The sequence below is a fragment of the Rhinolophus hipposideros genome, assembly GCF_964194185.1.
Source record: "Rhinolophus hipposideros genome assembly, chromosome: 22".
NCBI classification, from domain to species: Eukaryota; Metazoa; Chordata; class Mammalia; order Chiroptera; family Rhinolophidae; genus Rhinolophus; species Rhinolophus hipposideros.
Window position 1 is genome coordinate 10,183,283 of NC_138068.1, and position 22,102 is coordinate 10,205,384.

Here is a 22,102-nt window from a genome sequence, read left to right on the forward strand (position 1 = left end):
CGCTTTGTACACCCATCAATTTGCTCAAGCAATAGACTTTCCATTTTACCCATTACTAAATGCCGACTTAAGGAGACCACTTTGCCATGAGAAGAACCCATAGTAACTTCCGCAGCTTTCAAGATTCTCTCTGCGTGTAAATAGCACAAATGGTGAACACAGGCAAGTTCAATGGACGCACAATGTCTCTTTTCACACAACCGAAATGCTTAATTACATCCAGTTTTATGCTAAGCATAACATGTTTACCAGCTCTCTTAGGCTGTCCTGATACTTTAGGGCACATCTTGCTAACGAATGTACGAAATAAAAGGAGCTAAAGCGCAGATGCTCACAGACAGTTCAAAGCCCTGCGGGTTTGATACTGAGATGCTGCGTGGGATTCCCAGGGAAGAAACTTGGCAGTGTCACTCTTACTGCTGGGGGTACATGCTGCCTCTAAGCGGCTCTCCCCGCAAAAACAAACACTGAACGCTAGTTTTGCTTTTCCTTTTCGAATTTCTTTCAGTTAGCAAAAACAGGTATCAATGTGTAGGCCTTCCTTAAAAGCCAAACAGTGGAACTTGAGCTTTCAAAACGCGGGGCATACCTGTATCTCAATATGGCCAACTTCTCTGGCCACACCTCTCCCTCCTCTATACTTTTCAGCCACGCTGGATTCTCTTTTTGTTCCCATCAAGGGCTTGACTTATGTTCTTCCCAATCATTGCTCCTCAATGAGAGAAGTACCATCCTTTGAGGCATTTTTGAAATTTTGTGGGGGGCGTATTTTTACAGCAGGAATGGTTGATAACATCCTGCAGAGAGCTGGATAATCCCAGATAGCAAAGATTCACATGCGTCCCACGTGGCTGGATTAGACATCCCTGGAGGTGAAAAACCTATTAATAATGATCTGAACCTGGAACCTACATCTGCTTTATGTATAAATGCAAAGTATGTTTCATCCGGTTTTAATATATATCAAATATTCCAGGAATGCAATCATTATTGCAATTCAAGGGAAAACTGTATTTTGTCTGGAACTTTACCAAATGTTGTTCACCGTTTCAAACCACATTACCACCGTTCATGCCAGTCATGGTACTTGCATTGCCACAAGGGCACCCCTGATCAGTCTTCATTTGCAGGGGTCATCGTTCGGCGGGTTCTTCTCTTAGGTGCCAATATCTGACTACTTTATTACATCTCTTACTGTAATTGGGTCTGAGCATTTATACATTGAAATAAAATGTGCAAATTATACATTGCTTGCCTTTTGTTTCATCTTTGTTTGTTAGGTTATTGTCTTTTTAAAGAAATAATGTGTGTAGGAAGATTATATTATCTATGAATTTCACTTCAGAATAGTTAACGGAGGCCTTGTGGTTATAGAAAGGGGTGTGTAGTGTCTCTTGGGGTTGGAAAGCACTGCTGGCTGGCCCCTTCCTGTCATTCTGCTCTCAGCTAAATGTCACCTGCAAGGGAGGCTTTCATAACCTCCCAGTCTTGTCACCCCTGCTCCCACCACTTGTTTCCACATTACCTTAAATTGTTTTCTTTATTGTACTAAACTTAATTTGAAATGGTGGTGTTTATTTACCTGTGTATTAGGTATCTACTGCTTCATAACAAAGTACCTGAAGGCTTAGTGGCTTCAAATTAAACATGATCTAGTTTCGGGGGGTCGGGAATTTGGGAACAGCTTGGTTGGTTCTGACTTAGGGTGTCTCATAAGCTTGCAGATAAGCTCTCAACTAGGACCACAGCCATCTGAAGACTTGACTGGGGCTGGGGAGCCACTTCCAATTTGGTTCCCTCACGTGGCTATTGGCTGGAGGCCTCAGTTCTTCGCCTCTCCGTAGAGCTGCTTGAGTGTACTACCAATGACATGGCACGTCGCTTTCCCCAGAGCGAGTGATCCGAGAGAAATAAGATAGAGCAAGCCACAGTGATTTTTATGACCTAGTCTTCAGAGTGGCTCACCACGCAGATTGACATGTTTTGGCGACTCAGCCATAGTTGGCGTAAATGTGGGTGATGTGGTTTTGAAACGGTGAACAACAATTGGGAAAGTTCCAGACAAAAATGCAGTTTCCCCTTGATTTTCATATAATTGCTTTAGAATTATGACTAATTCTAAATGACTAAGTCCAACCCACACTCAAGGGGAGAACAACTAGGCTCCACCTTTTAAAGGAAACATCGGTTTTCACATGAGCTTATTCACTTGCCATCTTGTCTTCTCCAAGTACAATGTGCATCCGTGCAGGTAGGGACAGTGTCTTATTCACAGAGGTATGCCCAGAGCACATAAGAGGTGCTCAGTAACTATTTATGGAATGAACAAACGAATGAATGAATGAATGAAGCTGGATTGGAGTCCACAAGATTTAATCTTTTAATCAGCAAGTTATTTGAGAGGGCAACTTCTGTGTTTGTATGATACGCACAATAATGGTCCCCTAAGATCCCCAGAACCTGTGAATATGTTACCTCAGAGGGCAAAAGGGACTTTGCAGATGTGATTCAGGGTTTCGAGATGGGGAAATTATCTTGTAGGCTCAATATAATCACAAGGGTCCTTTTAAGAGAGGTCAGAGTCAGAAGGAGACGTGATGATAGAAACAGAGGTTGGAGTAATTGTGGGGCCACAAACTGAGGAACACAGATAGCCTCCAGGAGGCAGCAAAACAAATTCTCTTTTAGTGCCTCCGCCAGGAACACAGCCCTTGTGGGGACAAAGCCCCAAAAAGCAGTTTCCAGGCTCTCGGCCTCACATAGAAAGGTGCTGGCTCGGGTAGTAAATGGCCATCAACTGTGATCAGATGGCCATCAGCTGTGGCTAGTTGGCCGTCAGTTGTAACCCGTAAGCCATTGGCCACTAATATAACTGCTGTGGCTACGCTAGCAGAAAAGATGGGGGCTAGCAAGAGCGGATTGCAGAGAGGCGGATGCCACCGGTGAGAATATAGTGATATGACTCCCCTACTTATGGCTCCGTGGGTGTTCCTTTTTGGCTTCACCATGTCCTGCGTTCTTATGTGGGGAGCGGGACCAGAGACCCCGCAGGCCTCCCGGCATGACAGCCCTGCTCATCTATTTGACATTTCTGACTTCCACAACTGTGATAGAATACATTTGTGTTGCTTTAAGCCTCGAAATTTGTGGTAATTTGGTATGGCAGTTAAATCTGAAATTCAGATAAAAAAACGAATAAACTTTCTTTAGTCTAAGTAAGTCGCATGCAATGCTGGGGACATAGCTATATTTTAAAAAGTACTTGCTGTTTACCTGAAATTGCAATTGAACTGGATATGTTGTATTTTATCCAGCAATCCCTCTCCCAGTCCCCCTATGTTTAGCAGCCATGAGGCAAACTTGGAAACAGAAGTTTTCTCAGCTGAGCAACAAAACAGAAGGCGCCTGGGTTCTGACACCCGAGAGAGTCACACCCATTCTGGGGTGCCGTGCCAATTCTGGGGTCCTTACCAATTGACTTTTACATGAGGTAGACATGAGTACCTTTTATTTTTGACTCCCTACCTCTCGCAGCTGAACCTAGTCCTAACGACTAATAAAGTTGGCCACAAACAGTATTTGCTCTGACTCCTGCTTTCCTTTGAGTAATGTCTCAACTTGGTAATATGTGCCCCTCATTTAAGGCCGTGTGCTGTGACTGCTGTTGGCTTTTCCGGTTGCCAGTCTGGTTTCTGCCCACTATACACAGACGATGTGCCTGGCCATCCTGCCTGACCTATCCCCATGCCCACAGTGCTTCTGTATGTCATGGCTCCCTTTGAAACCTGTTTATTTTCTGTGTTTACTTTAAGGCAAAACTCAAATGCAGCCTCCTGTCAGCAGGGCTGGGGAGGGGGCTCAAGGCAGAGGCACCATTTGGTTGGGGCCTCATATTTAGGAAAAGCCTCAAACACAGGCTTTTCTCTGGGATTCTCTCCAAAGGTTACGTAGCAATTGCAGCCTGCTTGTTTGTGTACGTATGTCCAGCTGCACTAAAAAAAAAAGTGTTAATTTGTTCAATGTAAATATTTAAGACACCACAGTATGGGGTTTTGTTGTTTGTTTGTCCCTGGGCCTTGGTCTGGGCTTCCTGAGAAGTGGACCCCAAGACAAGGATTTGAGTGTGTTTGGAGGTGGTCCCAGGACACAGTAGCAGAAGAGTGGGGATGCCGCCAGTACAGCTGTGATATCAAGCCTGTCACTACTAAGGGGATCTGCAGCGCTGTCCCACTCGAGAACTCTGGGAGCCAGTGTAGACGTGCCTCAGAGTTATCCCAGCCAAGGGATGAGGGACCCGAGGTAGCCATTCACCTGGTTTCCACCCTAAAGGCTATTTCTGGGGGCTTTGGCTCTGACACTGTGGCTGCACTTAGGCTGGCTGAGCCCCACGGCCCACGGGTCGCAGCCTCCTCCAGCCAGGAGAGGTGAGCGTCCAGGGCACCAACAGGGCCTGCTACACGCTTTTTGTTTTTAAACACGCTGGACTCTCAGCCTGAGAGCTCTCTCTGCCAGATGGATGCTCGGCCGAGCATAGGGCAGACCAGAAGTGCCCGTGGGTTGATACCCTTAGGAGAGCCACCCAGTGAGGGACAGCTCTGCGGTGTGCTCTACTGTCTCCCAGAGGTCCCTGGCCAGGTGGCATACCCTGCAGTGACTTCCTTCCCTTCCCTGCTCTCCTACTGATATTTCCCACATAAACCATTTGCACCCAAATCCTTGTCTCAGCATATGCTTCTGGGGAACCCAACTGTGGTGGACAGAATGATGGCTTCCCAAAGATACCCCACATCCTAATCCCCAGAACCTGTGAATGTGTTATTTTACATGGCAAAGGGGACTTTGCAGATGGGATTAAATTAAGGATTTTGAGATGGGAAGATTATTATCACAAGGGTCCTTATAAGTGAAAGAGGGAGGCAGAAGAGTCGGAGCCAGAGAAGGGAGCTGTGATGACAGAAGCAGAAGTTGGAGTGATGTCATTGCTGGCTGTGAAGACGCAGGAAGGGGCCATGAGCCAAAGGATGTGGGCAGCTTCTGGAATCTGGAATAGGCAAGAAACCGGATTCTTCCCTAGAGCCTCCAGAAAGGACATAGCCCTGATGACACCTACGTGGAATTTGGCCCAGTGAGACCCGTTTCAGACTTCTGACCTCTAGAATTGTAAGGTAACAAATTTATGGTATTTTAAGCCCCTCAGTTTGTGGCAATTTGTTACAGCAGCCACAGGAAACTAATAGCTAGACAGTGAGTGCATCAGACAAGGTTCTGAATTGTAAACAGAATTTACTCTAGATCATTTAAGCAGAAAAAGGTTTTATTACAATATATACCAAGAAGCTCATAGAAATTCTGGGAGGCCCCGAGAATCAGGTTTGGAGGCTCCACAGCTAAATGCATTGTCCACAGTTCACTGCTGGGCTGCCCAGAAAGACCCACTGCCACCAACCTGGGGTGCAGGCCAGAGGCCCACATGGCCAGCAATGGGTATGGGATACCATTTCCAGGATGCCCCCACTTCTGCAGCTGCTTCTGAAAGCTGCAGCCCCCCTCTGCTACTCTTCCCAGATGGGTTTGGGAGTGTCTTCTTCATGTCACGAACTTCCACATTGAAGGCCCATGACTGATGGGTGTGACTGAGGGGCAAAGCCAAGGCCACACACGTGCCTCTAGCTGCAAGAGAGGCTGGAGATTAGGTCTGGTTCTGTCTTCCACTCAGAAAGTGGGACATCCCCCAAACATAGGGTGGCCATAAACCATGACACCTGCTCCCTACAGTTAACCTTTACATAAACCATATAGAGAAGGAGGGCCCTCCCAGGTGAAAGGGACAGCATTCACAATGGCATGGAGGCTAGACTGGGCTGGGACTGCAGGATAGAAAATAGAGCAGAAAGATGAGGGAATCAAGGGTCAGGGGACCTGCCTTGACCTTTGACCCAGGGGGCATGCAAGGCAAACAGGGAAGGAACAAAAAAGAATTTAATAAAGGAAATTAGAGAAAATTAAGAGGGGAGCCAGTTGTGGGTCAATGTGATAGATATTGGCAGAGTGCCTTGCTCTCCTGTGGCCACAGACTTGTAGCCTGGCCCGTCTCTTCCATGCAAGGTTGTTGGTTGAGCAGCAGCAGAAATAGACCAAGGCAGAGATCCCTGACTGCCTACCCCAGCAGTCATTCCTTCCTTCCTTTTGAGCATCATAACCCTGATTTTTAGCTGCAAACCTAACTGCTCAGCTAGACTGCTCATCCCACTATTCTCGTACTTGAGAGTGGTCTTGTGATTAAGTGCTAGCCATGAAGTGTTAAGTGAGACGTCTAGGAGGACTCCTTAAAAGGGAGGGGCATGTCTTTCTTCACCTGCTTCTCTTCCCTTCTGGCTAGATTGTGGGCACACTGGCTGGAGCTTGAGCAGCCATTTTGGACCATGAGGCAGTGTGCTAAATGCAGCCAGACCACCAAAACATAAGGATGCTGGGTCTCTGCTGGCCATGGGGCACCTGGATGCTGACCTCTGCACTTCCTTCACAAAGAGAAAAGTGGGTGTCTTTTTAAGTCACAGTTATTTTGGGTTTTTCTGATGTATGCAACCAAACTTAATCAATACACGAACTCTTACTAACTTAAGCAGAAAAGGGGCTTGACCAGAATGTCGGTGGGTCTTTTACAAAACCAATCATTAGACTGGAGAACCAGGCTCAGAAAATAAGTGGGAAATGAGGGATGTTAGGGAATCAGAAATTACACCAAAAGAAGGTTCTGGAAAGGATGCGGCTGCTGTCTGACCTGGATACTGGGTCCCCATTTTTGGTTTTGTTTCAGTGGTTGCCACTGGAAACTAGATGCTGGGCTAGTGCTGCCACCTCCTTTCAGAACAAGTCCTAATCTTCCTGCCATGCTGCTCTGCTCACTCCAGATTCAAAGGCCTGAGCCCACACATCCGCTGGGCCAAGCGGCAGCCATGAACTTGAACCCTGGCTACCAATTGGGACAGGAACTCAAGACTTCTGATCTGTGTTCCGCCCTCTTCACTGAGTGGGCAGCCAGCCAGCTGTGGAATCCTGAGATCAGATTCTCCACCGGCCTTCTGCCCACCAAAGTGGTCTTACTACTAGTTTTGGCTATCCACTGCTGTGTAACAATCTACCCCCAAACTTAGCGGCTTAACACAACAATTTGTTATTTCTCATAATTCTGTGCCAACCTCTCCAAAACGTCCCGGGATATTCAACTTTTGCGATAAAGGGAAAGAATAACTTCTACCCTATTTCTGTCCTCAACCTTGATGCAATTTATATCTCAACCACCTGAGGGCACCAGTGTTCAGGCAGTTCAGTCAGACTCACCACCTGGTCCTATTTTACTCTGGGGGGAAGGAAAAAAACCAGGAGGGAAAAAGGTTTTGGCTTCATCATCTGGCCTTAGAATCGTTCTCATGAACTACCCTGGCACCAGAAGAAAATCTGATAGTTATGTCATGTGTGAGGTTGGTACTGGCTTATTTTATCCTTCAAAGATAATCAGAAAAAAATCTTCCTTACCACAACTTTCCATGAGCCCCTCTCACAAAATCTGGGGACTTCTTTTCATTGCCAGCCTTAGGCAAAAGCTACGTTTGATTCTGATACACTCCACTTCTGCCCTATATTTCCTATGACCCGCCTCTCATCTAGGACCCCCCATGAGTTGATGTGTTTATTGTCTGTTTCCCTACATTAGAAATTAAGCTCAATAAGGGTAAGGACGTGGAAGTTTTGTTCACTGCAGTGTCGCCAATGCTAGAAAAGGGCACAAGAACCATATGGTGATGGGACAGGTGGAAACGTCTGCTTCGCCTCTCTGCATGGCTTTCCCCCCCACCCCCCCAACCCCGCATCCTTCCCCATCCAGCTCACACTCTCCTCTGAGGCTTTCTTAACTTTTTGTAGATATAATTTGCCTGTTCACTTGGGAGTCACTTGGTCATATACTAAGTTGCCATATTTTGTTTCCTTTCCTCGTTTCTGTGCTTCCAGTAGTGAGCTGTGGGACTGGAAAGCAGAAGATAATTCCTTTCCATAATGAATTCAGCTACAACAGCCCCCTCTGCCCCTCCTCCAAATTCATCAAGGGGAGGTGGGATCACAGAGTCTCACAGACCTTAGTTCCCTGGTGTCTGCTGCCCCAGGTATATCTTCCTTTTGTTCCTTCATGATGGCACTAGGACCCCATAAGTATCCTGACTTCCTGGGACTGCTGCTTCCCTCCCAGGTGACTGACACATTAGGGCTAATTTCCAAGCTGGATCCTATCAAAGGTAATGGTTCTCAGAGCCCCTGGGGCCCAGGAGGAGAGGGGACTAAACCTTCCCACTGTTTTCATTAATGCCCCAACTGGAAGAGATTATTTGGCAATAGAATCTCTCTGTTCCTAAAGGTACCAAGACTATAGGAATTGCAGATTCTCTCTGGTCTGGTAAAAATTATCTCCCAGACTTGTGGGCGCATAGAATTCATCTCAGCCTGCTCAGAATCTTTGCTCCCCAACTGGTTTTCCCACGGTCAGAACTAATTTCTGTCTCTGGGTCCTCTTGTTGCTTGTGCCTCGATTAAAGCAATTATCCTGGCTTTTATTCTTCTCTGAGCCTGAAGCTCCTTAGAGCAAGAACCACTTTTTATACATCTCAGGATTCCCTAGAGCTGGGGTACCCACATCCTCCTCCTCCCTCTCCCTGCCGCCAGCCTGGCTAGATTGTGTGAGGTGTGTGTGTATGTGTGTGTGTGTGTGTGTGTGTGTGTGTGTGTGTGTTATCAGTTCATATACTTTGGGGAAAATAACAATGTAGTGAAATTTTCGGAAACCTTAACTTGTTTATTCTAATATTTTAATCTTTTTCCCCTTTTGGGGTGGTAGTGGTGCTGGCTAAAATGTTCTTTTCCTTTTATATAAAGTCTTTACTTGGCAATGTAAAAAGCAGACCATCTTATGTAGATCACCCAATCATTTGTTTTGTTTTTAAGAAGTTTTGCCAGCCTTGAGAAGACCAAAAGGCTGGGAACCATTGTCCCACCATACCCAGCACAGTCCCCAAAGCAGAAAACATTCATTGCTATGCGACACAGCAATCCCACTCTGAGGTATAGACCCAAGAGAACTGAATACAAGGCTCACAAAATCTTGTACAGGAATGTTCATAGCAGCATGATTCTCAGTTACCAAACACTGGAAACAACCCTAATGTCCATCAACTGATGAATGTATACACAAAATGTAGTATAATCGCACGATGGAATATTATTTGGCCATAAAAAGGACTGACGTCCTGATGTACATATGCTATAATGTACATGAACCTTGGAAACATTGCACTAAGTGAAATAAGCCTGACGCAAAAGGACAAATACTGTGTGATTCCACGAATATGAAACATGAAAGATATGCACATTTATAGTGACAGTAAATAGATTAGAGGTTACCAAGGGTTGGGAGGAGAGGAGGATGGGTTTATTGTTTAATGGGTACAGAGTTTCTGTTTGGAGGGATGAAAAATTTGGAAATAGATAATGATAATCGTACATTATGAATGTAATTGATGCCACTGAATTGTACAGTTAAAATGACAAATTTTATATATATGTATATAACGATACCACAATAATTTAAAAAGCGGAAAATGTGGAAACAATCTAAATGTCCCCCAACTAGTGAATGGCTAAACAAAGTGTGGTCTATCCATACAACAGCCTTGAAAGGAACAGGATTCTGATATGTACAACATGACGACTACAGTTCCAGTTATGTGAATGTCCAGAAAAGGTAAATGCATAGACAGAAAGTAGATTAGTGCTGCTAGGGCAGTGGGATGGGGAGTGACTACAAAAGGCATTGAGGGATCTATTTAGGGTGATGAAAATGTTCTAAAATTGAATTGTTGTGAGGGCTGCAGCACCTTGTAAATGTCACAGAAATCATTGACTTCTATAGTGAAAATGAGTGAATTTCATAGTATGTAAAATATCCTCCAATAAAGTCATTTTTAAAAAAGGAAATAAGCGCTGGTGAGGATGTGGAGAAATTGGAACCCTGGTGCACTGCTGGTAGGAATGTAAAATGGTACAGCTACAGTGGAAAACAGAATGGCATTTCCCCAAAAAAGTAAATAGAATTACTGTATGAACCAGCAGTTCCATTTCTGGGTATATGCGCAAAGAAATTGAAAACAGGGAACTTGAACAGATATTTATACACTCATGTTCATAGCAGCATTATTCATAATGGCCCAAAGGTGGAAGTAACCCAAGTGTCATTGACAGATGAGTAGAGAAACAAAATGTGGCCTATCTACACAATGGAATATTATTCAGCTTTAATAAAAAGGAATGCAATTTTGACGTATAATTTTGACATATAACATGGATGAACCTTGAAGACATTATACTAAATGAAATAAGCGAGACACAAAAGGACAAATACTGTATGATTCCACTTCTATGAGGTACCTAGAGTAGTCGAAGTCATAAAGACAGAAAGTAGAATGTGGGTTGCCAGGGGCAGGGGGGTGCAGTGGGCAGGAGGGAGGGAGGAATGAGGCATTCGTGTGTAATGTGTATAGAATTTCTCTCCAGGAAAATGAAACCATTCTGCATCTGGATAGTGGTGATGGTAGCACAAAAATATGAATGCTCTTAACATTACTGAACCTGTCTACTTAAAAATGGCTATAATGGCAAATTTTATTGTATGTATTTTGCCAATATTAAAAATAGAAAAGAAGGGAGTGAGCAATTGTGTCACATGCTGCTGAGTGGGTGGTCCCAGATGGATAAGGACTTTGAATAACCATGGGATAGCGCCACGCACAAGTCGAGGGAGAGTGAAGAGAGGTCAGTGTGAGAGAACATAGGAGGACCTTTGCTAGAAAGGGAGAGAGAGAGATGGGGCTATAGCTGGAGATGAGTTAAAGAGACTTTTTAATTCCCCTAAAGATGGAAGAAATGATGGGAAAGATCTAGTAGTTAACCCCTGGTGGCCCAAGATACTTGCTCTACCACGGGTCATAGTTCCAGGCACCAGGGAAGAGCCAGGAGCAGGTAGGTGCACGGCCTCTCCTTTTAAGAATATCCCCACCTCTACCATTACCCACTCCCCACCACCACACTGCATTTCCACAAACATCCACAGCTACAACTTGGTCACATGGCCACACCCAGATGCAAGGTAGTCTGGGAAATATAGTTTTGATTCCAGGCATCAGTGTGTCTAACCAAGGACTGGGTGGAGAAAAGTCATTGGGGTACTACTCACAGCCTTTGCCACAGTCATTTATAGTTTACATGGGCCTTTCTTGCTTTTCTTCAAATTTCAATTCAACCAGTACCTCCCAAGGGCCTGGTATGTGCCAGGGCTCCACAAAGTATTTTGCACAAAGAATCTCATGTATTTCTTACAACCACATGTGAGCTGCAAGAGATATTAACCCCTGTTTTGTTTCCTCACTCATGTATTCCCAGAGCCTATGCCAGTGTCTGGCACATAATTGCCATTCAATAAATGTATTTGGTTATTAGTGTTCAATTTTGTGCATTAGAAAACTAGTTCTTAGAGGTTAAATTGCACATCCAAGGACAAACAGAGACTCTGGCAATCAAACATAGGTCTTCTGATTCCAAATCTTATGCCCCGCTCCTGATCAACTACTTTGTTTGGCATCACCACTAAGTAAAACAAACGGTGTATATACATAGGTGCATGAGTGCAGACATTTGATAACAGCTCCCCATTATTCTCAGGAACCATCTCACTCCCATTCTTGGGCCCTGTGGTTTGGGGATGCTGACCCCCCTCTCCAGCCATATGGGTTGGGTATGGAACCCAGTATCTCATTTAAGCAGAAAAAGAAATTTCTGCTTAAACCATTTGGGGTTGGGTTTCTGTCACTTGCAATCAAAAGAGTCTTGACTAGATACATTTATCAGACACATTTATTCTCATATTCAGGAGATCTACTTTATGTATTGGCAAGAGCTCATCATCCCAATATCTAAGAGGATGGCCTAGGAAACCAAATCCTGTAGGTACCATTTCCCCCCAAAAAATAGGACCTAGCCGGACAATCAGCTCTAATGCGTCTTTTGGAGCAAAAATTAATGTAAGATCCGGTCTTATTTTACTATAATATAAGACCAGGTCTTATATTAATTTTTGCTCCAAAAGACGCATTACAGCCGATGGTCCAGCCAGGTCCTATTTTCGGGAAAACAGGGTAGCAGTCACAGTCCAATCAGAGAAGCCAAAACCCCTCCAGGTATTTAAACTGAGGGACTATAATGCAGGGCATTGGTTACATGGGGGATGGAATTGCTGGGAAGCCAAACAGGGGGTGCTAAGCAACCTGGTGACTAACCAGAGCAGGAAGACGCTGCCACCCCTGTGGGGGGAGGAGTAAAGAGAGGAATCTCTTTGCTTTGGAGTCTGGGCCACCTGGTGACAGCCTGGCCAGGCAGCTGGAGCTGGGATCCCCAAGGGAGGAGCTGTATGGGGGAAACTGGAGTCACAGAGGAGACACAGCAGCTGTTGAAGTTGCTGTCTGAGGCAGAGAGAGGAGGGAAAATGCCCCGGATTCTCCTTTCCTCTCATGCTCCGGCCTCCACCTAGTGACTCCGTCGGCTGAATGCACCCAGAAATCAGTCAGGTTATGTATGCACAGTAGCTCCCTGGGTCCTGGCACAGAACAGGCCCTTAGGAGGTGTTGGTTGAATTTGAATTTGAAGACGAGAGCAAAGTTGGTAGTTTCTTCATCTGTACAGTGAAGATAAGGGGAGCAGTGCCTAGTAGGCTGGACTATAGGGTTGGAAGAGCTAATTCACAGCAAACATTGGCACAGCCACCGGCACATAGTTAAGTGGTCAATAGACACTACAAATAATGACAATCCTTCTGCCACCATACCAGGCAGATATGACTACATGATAACCCCAGGTTTACCAGAAAGCTGAATTATTCTGAAAGCAGTGGTTCTCAACTGGGCACAATTTTGCCACCCAAGTCATACTTGGTGGCCACAATGGGCGGTGGGAGCGCTACTGGCATCTAGTGGGTAGAGACCAGGGGTGCTACTAATCCCTCAAGGCCAGGACAGTGCCCACAACAGAGCAGTATCTAGAGAGAACCCCACGCACACCCCACAGCTACAGTGGAGCCCAGTTTATGTTTCCTTTTCCTGCTTTCAATTCCCCACTGCATTCTGGGAAGCATTTCTTCGTATTTATAGAATTGCAAGTTTGCAAGGGCCCATCCGAGTCACTCAGCCCGGGAGCTTTGAAGGTGCTATCTCACATAATCCTGACAAAACCCTAGTGAGGTTGGTGGTTTCCCTGCCCTTGGCAGAAGAGACAGAGGTTCACAGAGGTTGAGTGAATTCCCCTGGCCACTCAACTAGGAAGTGCTGAGCTCCTGAGCTCGTACACAGGGCCATGTGCTTCCAGAGGCTGGAGATGACACCACCTTGACTCTTCTGATCTCTCTCTCAAACACTAGCTGTGGGGAACCAACAAACAGGACCCACCCCTGTCTCCAAGAGTCAGATCCCAGCACAGCCCAACTGAGGGGTGTTCTGGGCTCGTAAGGGAGGAGGGGGATTAGACACCTATGAAGCTGCAGAATGAATTTCACAGAACTGGGAGAGAAAGGACAGACCAAAGGTGCTGGATCCAGGGGCGGTGGTGTAGGGAGCCAAATATGATACAGGATAAGGGTGAGTTTATCATTTGTGAGCACTCTCCTGTGATACCGGATTTAACACTCGGCAATTCCCCAGGAGACCACAATGCTCACCCGTTCCCAGGAGGGCAGCTTGGAAAAACGTGGACCCGAGTGTGGTAGAAAGGCCAGAACTGTCCCCCAGTAGACCGTGAAGAAAGGGAAACTAGACGCAGAAAGGCAGTTTTGCCAAGAGTGAAGACATTGCATATACGGTTGAAAACAAGCTCCGCAAGCCTGCTCTGCAGAAGGGCCCAGAAAATGCTCCATTCCCCAACACATAGGAGATGTGGGGTGAGAAGTCCAGCGGGGCTGGCCTCCCATAGACCAGAGCTGCTGATGGAAGATGCTGCTGTCCCCTTTGGGCTCCCCAGTAGGAGTGGGATTGCTGGCCAGACCATGGTTATCAGCTCTCGTCCCGATGGACCTCTCGGTCTTACCAATTTATGGCCATTATGAGCCAAGTCTCAAAAACATCCTTGTACACTATTCCCTAGAATAGTTCAGCCGGAGGATGGGTGCAATTTTAATTGAATAGATAGGCCAAATTTCCCTACAGACAGGCTATCAGTTTATAAGCTCATTTCCTTACACCCTTGCCAATACCTGATAACACCAAACTTCAAAACCTGCATTTCATACCAGTGAGGTTGAAGTTATTTTCATGTGTTTGTTGACCCTCTGTTTTCCCTCTTTGCTGAATTGCCTGTTTCTCTCCTTTGCCTGCTGGTGTATTGGGTCATTTGTCTTTTAAAAACATTAATTTGTAGAAGTTCTTTACATGTGTGAGGCACTGATACAAGCTACAACTATTTCCCCCCATCCTTCACTTGCTTTTCAACTCCATTTCTGTGTTTTCCTCTCGTGGTTACTGAAGTGATATGTATTTACAAAACCTCACCACAATTCCTGGCACATAATTAGCATCCAATAAACAGTAGTAATAACAAAAGCTAACATGTATTGAACTCTATGCAAAGCAAGGCCAAGACTAGGTAGGGTGAGTCTTCCAGGCAAAATGTAAAAAGGGGGGGCCACAAAAAAATGCCATGGTTAGGATAATTATATTCGTAAAGCAATATTTAAAAAAATCAAAATGAATGCGAAGAAGTCCATAATAAAATACCAACATTTTTTATAAAGATAGGATGAGTAACACTGCTACACCCGAGCTATTCTGGAGCCTGAGGCAAAAGGCACAGTCGGGGATACTGCTCTTGTCTTTACCGTGTTTCCCCGAAAATAAGACCGGGTCTTATATTAATTTCTGCCCCAAAAGACACATCAAGGCTTATGCTCAGGGGATGTCATCCTGAAAAATCATGCTAGGGCATATTTCCCGGTTAGGTCTTATTTTCAGGGAAACAAGGTATTTACAATGTTGATATTTTGTTCATTGTGGATTTTTGACATTGATTTGGATTATTTTTAAAAATTGCATTAGAAATGTCTTTTATATCAACCTCCAAGTTCTTTGGCACCCTTTAAATTTTGCATCAAAGGGAGTCCTGGCCTGGGTTCCAGGTTTCATTCTAACTGCTTTCCACTATTAATTCACTGAATCCTCATAAGAATGCTAAGAAAGATGGAGAAACTGAGGCACAGAGATATGTGTTAGTTTGTTCAAGGTCATATGGCCGGCCAGTAACAGTGCTGGAGTTTGAACCTGTGCTGTATATCACATGACTTTGGGCAAATCACCTGCCTTCTCTGAGCTTCAGGGCCCTCATTTGCTATTCCCTCATTGCCATTCCCCATCGGGATAATACCTGCCCCACCTACTTTAAATGGTTGTTGTGAGGCTTCAATGAGATACTTTTTGCCTAAAAGCATTTTGCTAATTGTAAAGTATTGTGCACGCGGGAGCAGAACATATAAGTGGTCAAGAGCATGGGCCTTGGAGCCAGCCTGCTTGGTTCACAACCCAGTTCTGATTTCTGTTAGTTGATTGACTTTTGGGCAAGTGACTGAGCCTCTCTGTGCATCAGTTTCCTCCTCTGTAAAATGGGGATAATGACAGGAGAGTTGAATGAGTTCATGTTTATAGAAGCTCAGAAGAGTACCAGGCACCCAGTGGGTGCTGCATAAATGTTTGTGCCTATTTCTGCCCTCTACTTAACTTGTGAGGCTGAGCTAAGCAGGGGTTAGAACAGCTAGAACAAGTCCCAGCTCAGCTCCTGCACCTGCCATGGTATCCTGGCCAAAAGTCCCTTTGTCCATTTGTTCCCCATGACCCCCATTCACTATGTCAGCTACTTGGGTGAAGTGAGAATTGGTGCTGTCTAGGCATAGCTTCTGGATGCTTCCCTAGAAAGTGACAGAGCACAGCCTGGGGAGATGAGGCTCCCCGTCAGGAAATTAGAAGAGGAGAAAATATTTCCCAACTCATTCTATGAGGTCAGTATTACCTTGATACCAAAGCCAGACAGAAACATCACAAGTATAAGAAATTATGGACTAATATCCTTAAGACCAGAGATGTAAATATCCTCAATAAAATACTAGAAAGCTGAATCTAAAGACATAACGTGTTTCCCTGAAAATAAGACCTAGCCAGATCATCAGGTATAATGTGTTTTTTGGAGCAAAAATTAATATAAGACCCAGTATTATATTACATTATATTAACTTTTGCTCCAAAAGACACATTAGAACTGATGGTCTGGCTAGGTCTTATTTTCAGGGAAACACAGTATAAAAAGAATTACACACCAGGAATTTATCCCAGGAATTCAAAGTGGATTTACCATTTAAAAAGCAATTAATATAATATATATCATGTCTATAAAGGATAAAAACCACATCATCTGAGGAGGTACAAAAAAGCATTTGACAAAATCCAATACTCTTTCATGATAAAAACAAAAAAATATTAAACAAGCTAGGAATAAAAGGAGACTTCCCCAACCCCATAAAGGGCATTTATAAAAACTCCACAGTTAGCATCCTACTTAATGAGGAAAGAATGAATACTTTCCATCTAAGATCAGGAATAAGACAAGGATGTTTACTCTCACCACATCTACTAAACACTGTATTAGATATTCTAGCTGGGTCAACTAGGTAAGAAAAAACAAATCAAAGGTATCCAAATGGGACAGGAAGAAATAGGACTATTCTGTTTGTTCATCACATCATCTTGTATGTTATAAATGGTAAGAAATTCATTAAAAAACTGTTAGAACTAACAAATAAGTTTTGTCAAGGCTGTAGAATATGAGATTGATATAAAAAATCAATCATATCTCTAAAATATCAATGAAAATTTGAAAATGAAATTAAGTAAACAATGCAGTTTACAACAGCATCAAAAAGAATAAAATACTTAGGAGTAAATTAGAAGTACAAAACCTGTACTCTGAAAATTATAATACGTTACTGAAAGAAATTAGACAAGACCTAAATAAATGGCAAGACATCCCAATTTCATGGATAAGAAGGCTTAATATTGTTGAGATGGCAATACTCCCCAAATCGAACTACAGACTCTAAGAAATTCCTATGAAAATACCAGTTGGCTTCTTTTCAGTTGGCAAGCTGGTCCTCAAATTCATGAGGAAATTCAAGGGACCCAGAATAGCCAAAATATCCTTGAAAAAGAACAAAGGTGGAGGACACACACTTTCTGAATTCAAAACTTACTACAAAGCTACAGTAATCAAGGCGGTGTAGTATTGGTATAAGGATATACATATAGATCAATGGAATAGATTGAAAGAAGAGCAATAAATTCTTACATGGATAGTCAGTTGATTTTTTTTTTTTTTTATGGAGGGCGCAGCTAACAGTGGCCCATGCGGGGATCGAACCAGCAACCTTGGTCTTATTAGCACCATGCTCTAGCCAACTGAGCTAACCAGCAACCCCTAGTCAATTGATTTTTGACAAGGATTCCAAGACAATTCAATGGGGAAATATAATCTTTTCAACAACAGGCACTGGAACTACTGGATATCCAAAAGAATGAATTTGGACCCCTTCCTCATACTAGATATGAAGAATGACTCAATGGATCACAGACCTAAAAGTAAGAACTGAAACTAAAAATTTTTAGAAGAAAAAAATGGAGCAAATCTTTGTGACCTCGGGTTAAGCAAAACTTTCTTAGATATAACACAAAAGGAGCACAAGTGACTAAAGAAAAAAATAGATAAATTGGACTTCATTAAAGTTAAAAACTAAACAGCAGAAGATATTTGCAGATCATATATGTGATAAGGGACTTGTATCCAGAATATATAAAAAAACACCTACAACCCAACAAAAAGACAATAAATTAATTGGAGAGTGGGTACAGGACTTGAACAGACATTTCTCCGGAGAAGACATATCAATAGCAAATAAGCATATCAAAAGATGGTCAACATCATTAGTCATTAGGGAAATGCAAATCAAAGCCATGAGATACCACTTCACATGCACTAGTCTGACTAAAACAAAAAAGACAATAATAAGTGTTGGTGAGGCTATGGAGAAATTGGAACCCTCATACACTGCTGGTGGAAATGTAAAATGGTACAGCCACTTTGGAAAACAGTTCGGCAATTTCTCAAAATGTTAAACATAGAGTTTCCATTTAACCCAGCCGTTCTACTCCTAGGTATACACCCAAGAAAAATGAAAACATATATTCATGCAAAATCTTGTACCCGAAGGCTCATATCAGCATTTTTCATAATAACCAAACATTGATAGCAACTCAAATGTCCATCAATTGACAATTGGATAAACAAAATGTGGTATATCAATAAAATTCCTTGTCTGTATAAAGGTATGAAGTACTGATACACGGTACAACATGGGTGAAACTTGAATACATTATGCTAAGTGAAAGAAGCTAGTCACACATGAAAAACATATAGTATGATTTTATTTATATGAAATATACAGAGTAGGTAAATGCAGAGTCAGAAAATAGATAAGTGGTTGCCAGGGATTGGGGTTGGGGGTGGGGGTAGGGGAATGGGGTGTGACTACTTATGGGTATGGGGTTTGTTTTGGGGATGATGAAAGTATTCTAAAATTAGATTCTGGTGATGATTGTACAAGTAAGTCTATGAGAAACCAATAAACGCATGGTACACTTTAAAAGGGTAAATTGTACGGTATGTGAATTATATCTCAGTTAAGCTGTTACAAATAAGTTAATAATTAAGGAAATTAGGTTAAAAGGCCAAAAATATGATAGAAACTGTCTGACAATTAAACCGAAAGGTATGTTTATTAAAAGGAACACTTAAAAAGCACTTGTAGGAAAGATGTATTGCAGAGTTTAAATTCTTTATTATGGAAAACATTTAAACATATACCAAAGTAAAGGAAAACATATAACAAACTCCCATGTCTCCATCACCCAGTCCAGCAATACTCAGCTCATGGCTCATCTGGTTTTAGCTGTACTCCCACATACTCCTTTGTGCCGAATTTTTGAAGCAAATCCCAGAATCATGTCATTCCATTATCGTGGGACTATTTTTAAGGACACTACGTTCCATGTCTTCCTCATGAAGACCTGTGGGTAGACTTTCTTTTTAACCTTTGTATTGGGAAAAGGTAAGTTTTTTTCCTGAACAATTGGTTGGCTGTCTTTGCTTAGATAATAACTCTTTCTATTTAGTCCTTTCTCCATTTATATGGAGTCCTTTCTGTCATTGTCACTAGGATACTCAGAGACAATTTGGTACCCAGACACCTAAAAGGTCTTTACAGTAGGCAGTTTTGTGAACCGGCTGAAGTGGCTTTATTTTATTTTCTTACCCCTAGCAGAGGTTACTAGTGGCCTACCTGTTAGCCATTCTCCTTTCTTTCCTAGTACCTGAGTCCTAGTTTTATTGGAAGTGGCGTTGTGCTGAGCTAAAATACTGCACTTCTTAGCCTCCTGTGCAGGTAGAGCTCGATTCTGGCCAATGATACGTAAATAGAAGTTTTGGGCTGGAACTTCCAAAAGGCTCCTTAAAGAAAGCTGAGATTGCGGGGTGTTCTCCTTTCCTTCTTCCTGCTGCCTGAATGTGGCCGCAGTGGCTGGAGCTCCTGTACCCATCTTGAACCATAAGGGGCCTTTGAGGATGGAAGCCACATCCTAAGGATTTAATGAAGCAGGATGGTCAATTTTGTGGAGCTGACACACCAGTTCTGAACTTCCTTCCTCCAGATTTCATTTATGCCAGAGAAAAACAAACATCTGTGGTGTTTAGGCCACTGTTATTTCTGGTTTCTCTTACCAGCAGCTGAGTACCATACCTATCAGATCTACTATTCCTCATTTTTTTCTTCTCTCTGATTCCCTCTTGTATTGATTTCATCTTGTATGTATTTTTATAAACCACTTTAAATCCTTTATGGAGGTAGAGTCAAAATAAATAATTTATTAAACACCAGCATTACACCATTGAGCACATGGATTCTTATTTCAAAGAGCCACAACGAAAAAAAACATTTCCAGACAAAAAGTTAAACTGTGCCTTGTGATTCGCAAGACTGAAGTTTGAAGCAGGAAGGAAATCCGTTGCTTATTACTAGAAAGATGGGCACCACATGGAAATTCAATTTCCAACAGAGAGAGTTTTTAAAATTTGAAAAGCTGAACAAAAACGGACCATATGTCCCACTGTGGAGGAAGGGTTAGGCCAGCCATAGCATGTTAAAACAAAGGAATATCAGATTGCCACGAGAAATGACAAATAAGGCCATGATGTAGAACTAAGGGAAGGAGCTGTACAAGGTAACAGGCAGGGAGAGAGACAGGACTTGGCCTCGTGCCCATGCCTGCTTAGTCACCGCTGTGCAAAATTATGTCTCTGGCATCTTTGGGATCAGAAGAGGTTACACAATTTAATGATAATTGGTAATTTGAGGGATGGAGGGTGAGGCGCTCTTATTTCATGGAGCTGTTGATAATTTACTGTTCCCACTTAATGTATGCATACTGAAGAGTGGATAGACATACCCAGAGGTGATATCAAAAATATGTAGCATGGAGGAGGCCGCTGCCAGCCCTGGTATTAACCCTGTAGGTGCTAGATTGTGGGCTGGGCTGGAGGATGGGGGGGGGGTTGGGTGTGTCCTGGAGATCCAGAACGGTGGTATTTATCAACCATTACAGAAATATTTCAGTATTTAAAAAACCTGTGTGGCCACCCTGGTACCAAGGGAATGTCAGCCCTGGTTTTACAGAATTTTAAACATTGTTTTCCCCCCTTAAGTAAAAGTTTTAAAAGTGAAAACAGTTTTCAATATGTATGCAGAAGCTGGAATCAGAAAATACTGCTAATAATGACTCGTTTTTTGAGCACTTGTGCTGAGCACTGTAATTTACAATCTATTTTAAACATTATAACAGCAGTCCTTCAATGTGGTCTTTTGGTGACAAGTGACTGACACCCAACTCAAATTGACTTGAGCAAAGAAGGGCATGTATCTAAAAGTTACTAAGGCATGTAACTGAAAGACTAATGGGATTTAGGCAAAGCTGAATCCAGGGGCTCAAAGATATCACCAGAACTCAGTTTTCTTTTCTCCCTCCTCACTGCTCTGCTTCCCCAGGTTCTTCTCAAGTAGACTCTGTCTCTATAACTCTGGTGGCTTAATGCTTACACTATCCTTCTGACAACATCAGCATAAAGAGAGCTTTTGGTTTCTAATAAATCCAATGAAAGTTTCAGGACTGAATCTCATTAGATTGACTTAGCTGGGTTTCTAATACACACTACTGAAAGAATTCTGAAGGAGATGTCACGTATATTTAGCCCCACTATGTAGTTGGTTCCAGAAACAGATGTCAAGATGATTTTGTCTGGGTTTTTGTTCCTCACGAGCTCATCGTTGAATGAAATAAAGACCCTGTGCCTTTTTTCCTGCCTTCATCAAGATTATAGACTCCTTTTGCACAGTCTTCTTTTTTTTTCCTTGCCTTTTCTGTCCCTCCCCCAAATGGTGTTTAACAGTTTGCTTGAGGATGTGACTTCCAACAAGAAAATGTTAAAAATCCAGAGTGGTTGGGAAACCTGCTTGCCTCCCAGGTCTGATTACACGTCCAAGAGTTCCCCACTACCCCATCTCATAGACCCCTGGCTGGCAATTAACCAGGAAGTAAAAGGACAGAAAACAAGAAAAGCTTTATTCCCTTTTTTTGATTCCAAGGAGGAGTTAGCTCGATAAGATCAGCACTTGGCCACCTCCTGCCATCTTTCATGTTGCATTGGGTTTCATTTGTGTCCTCTAAGGGGCTGATCCCACAGCCAGGGCTGTCTCCAGAGGACGCAGGTTGGCTTCCATCCCGCCCACCTGAAGCTAGGTTGATGAGAAAAACAGTTTTCCAACCTCTGTCTTAACAGTAGACCTGGGCTGGAACCCGTTGGGGAAAAGGCTTTC